The sequence below is a fragment of the Pinus tabuliformis genome, chromosome 9 (genome assembly GCF_031772625.1).
Source record: "Pinus tabuliformis cultivar Carrire ecotype Pingquan chromosome 9, CPIR1, whole genome shotgun sequence".
In the NCBI taxonomy this organism is placed as follows: Eukaryota; Viridiplantae; Streptophyta; class Pinopsida; order Pinales; family Pinaceae; genus Pinus; species Pinus tabuliformis.
The window spans coordinates 1,470,108,495-1,470,111,671 of record NC_142307.1 but is presented as its reverse complement, the minus strand read 5'-3'; the positions used below and the strand labels follow the sequence as shown (position 1 = coordinate 1,470,111,671).

At 33.1% G+C, this 3,177-nt stretch overlaps 1 pseudogene; it reads right to left on the bottom strand.

Moving 5' to 3' along the window:
• Positions 1 to 1,594: 1,594 nt before the first annotated feature.
• Positions 1,595 to 2,389, bottom strand: LOC149154156 (GDP-mannose 4,6 dehydratase 2 pseudogene; annotated as a pseudogene).
• Between the last annotated feature and the right edge of the window lie 788 nt (positions 2,390 to 3,177).

Sequence of the window (3,177 nt, the reverse complement as noted above, 5' to 3'; positions counted from 1 at the left end):
TTCAAGAATTACAGCCAGAACTTATGAGATTGATTGGAGTAAGGGTCCTGATAACATTTGTATTCACTTTATATCCCTAATTAATAGAAGTTCAGTGGGTGGACAGGTCAGGTGGCTGGCACAGGAAGAACCACCACCTTTCGTAGGATCATCATGCGTGCGTGGGAACCTTTGGATTTCATACTACCAGACTTATTAGATCTTACCGGCTTGGTTGGGTACATACGTACTTAGATAAATACGACTATTACCTATGCCTATTTGCTTGCCTTTATTTACTCTTAAGTACGACCCCAACCTTGATATTTTTGAAACATTTTACCACCCTTCTCTTTACTTACCAAACTTAGTTATTAGACAGACACGTGGTTGGGTCGGTGAGCACTTAGACCTTGAAGTCTCGTATTACCGGCAACATAGATGTATCACACTGAAATAAAACTTTATAGCATCAATTAACTTTACGACTTTATTGATAGTCAGTCAACATTTTTAGTATATAATATTAGGGAGTTCATATATTATTTATCCATATATCACAAATTACGAGAAAAATAAAATCTAAATAACTCTATAATGATATGTAAGTTTATCAGTAGTTAACAAATGAGGTAGTGGCAATAATTTTTGTAAAAAATTAAGAGACGTGCTAAGTGCATAGGGTGAACATGGTGGTGATGCGTCATCGACCGAAGAAAATAGGTCCACGGCATGATTGCCTTTACTCCAAGTGCACGTTGTTAGCTTGACAGGTCAGCTTAGTCAATCAATGCTAATCACTTACACTGTATTCATACCGGTCCAATCAACCGATTTCATTTTGAGCAGAGGGGAGGTTTTAATATAACATCTTTCTGTACTAAATTGTAAAACACCTATTAACCTAACCATTTTATTAAAAAAAAAAAACTTATTTAAAAAAAATAATAATAATTCTAGAGTAATTAAAAATTATATTTTAACAAAAATTATATTTTAACTTTAAGTTTATCTCTTAATTCTTTCATGATTAAAATTTATATCTTAAATTTACATTACTTAATAGATGAAAATTCAAATATTAATATTTTGCATCTCTAAATCTATACTTATTTTTTCACATTTAGTAAAATTATCATATAAATGATCAAATAACAAATAACAATATGATAAAATGAATAACATATCACATTGAAAAAAAAATACCTATCTACATATATTATTAACATTTACTAAAATAATTGTATATATATGATAAATCTTTCCATTTTGTAATTAATGGCATAAGTTGTATATAAATTGGAACAATTCTACAATTCTTGTTATTATTGGAAATTTAGTAACCTTTCACATACTTTAAATAGACTATTAGTTTCCTTTCTGACTTGGTACTTCATCTTGTAAATTTACAAGTTGAAAGTTTTTCAAAAATCACTAAAAATTGGAGCAGCAGTGAGATATAGAATATTGACATTGGATGCTTTGTGAGTTCCACATTGCACAAAAAAGTTATTTTATTAATTTATAGAAGACATCAAATAAAATAAAAGATAGTAGAAAAAAATTATTTGGGGTGAAGTGGAATTCTAGGCTTGAATGAAACGAAACAACTCAACTAAGGTAAAAAAAATGTAAGTTTCAAATATATTATTAATTTGGATGAATCAACCCTCACATTATCAACTTTAGCAGGCTTGAAATACCTGGGATTTATCTACACATGATCCTTCCAGTCCAACCCCACATACCCAAAGGCCTCCTTTAGAAACTCGTGCACCCCTCATATTATCAACTTCAACATGCTTGAAATAGCTAGGATCTATCTTCACATGATCCTTCCATCCAACCCCATATACCTAAAGGACTCCTTTAGAAACTCCTCGATGGTATGGCTATCATCAGTGGCAACACCATAGTCATCAGGTTTATCATGTTGCAACATCAACCACATTGCCTCCACATAGTCCCCAACAAATCCCTAATCCTTGGAAGCCTTGAGATTACCCAAATACAACTTCTTCTGTAGCCCAATCTTGATCCTCCCCTCAACCTTAGTGATCTTCCTTGTCACAAGGCTCTCACCTTTCCTTGGGGACTCATGGTTGAAGAGGATCTCATTGTAGGAAAACATTCCATATGCTTCTTTGTAGTTGATAGAATACCAATGGGTTGCAAGCTTGGAGACTACATAAGGGCTTCTAGGGTCGAAGGGGGTGTTCTCATTCTAGGGTGGGGGTGTGGCACCATACATTTCAAAGGATCCTGCTTTGTAATACTTGACCTTCATTCTTGTGTTCTCTATGTGGGTTCTCACAACTTTAAGGAGGTTCAATGCCCCCTTGGCTACAACATCAGCAGTGTAATTTGGGTTCTCGAATGGGACACCCACATGATAGATGGTGGTTATCATGGGTTGTCATGACCTAGTGCAATTTCATAGAAACAAATCAAGTTCATATCCTAAGGGTGAGGAAAGGTATTTGAACATTTAAAATTGGTTTTTTTAAAGCATATATGAAACGGTTTATTTTTAGAGTATATGAAACAAGTCTAGTTCATATCCTAGGGGCGAGGGAAGGTGTTTCACCATTTAAAATTGGATTTTTTTTTGGATGTATATGTGAAGGAAAGTGTTTTGTTGTGTAGGGGCATGTCTTGGTTTTTTTTAATGCATGTTTGAAGGAAAGTGTTTTCTTGTGTAGGTGCGTGTTTTATTAGTATTGATTTTTATATGTGTGTTTGAAGGACGCTGTTTTTTTGTGTAGGTGTGTGTTTTGTTAGTCTTCCTTATGTAATGGAAAGTATTTGATCACCATTATTTGTGTAACGTATTATGTGGATGTGCTTGTCATTTTATTATTGGGCATGTTGTGTAAGGGTGAGGTGAAAGAACAATGGCAGGAATGTTATGTGGGGTAGGGTGAAACAAAACTAAGCTTGTTGACAGACACTTTATAGTTTAGTATGGGGGCGATGTTGTAGTGCTGTAAATGTTTGTAAATATTTAACATTTGATATTTATGTCCTCAATTAAAAAATAATAAAAGGTTAAAATTAATATAGAGTCCATAACGGGGGAGATATTGTAGTGTTTCGAAATGAGTGTACACATTTAAATGTGTGCTCAATTAATAATAAAAGTTAAAGTAATAAAAATAATAAAATTTAATTTGTTATATTGTAATTTTGTTTTGTAGG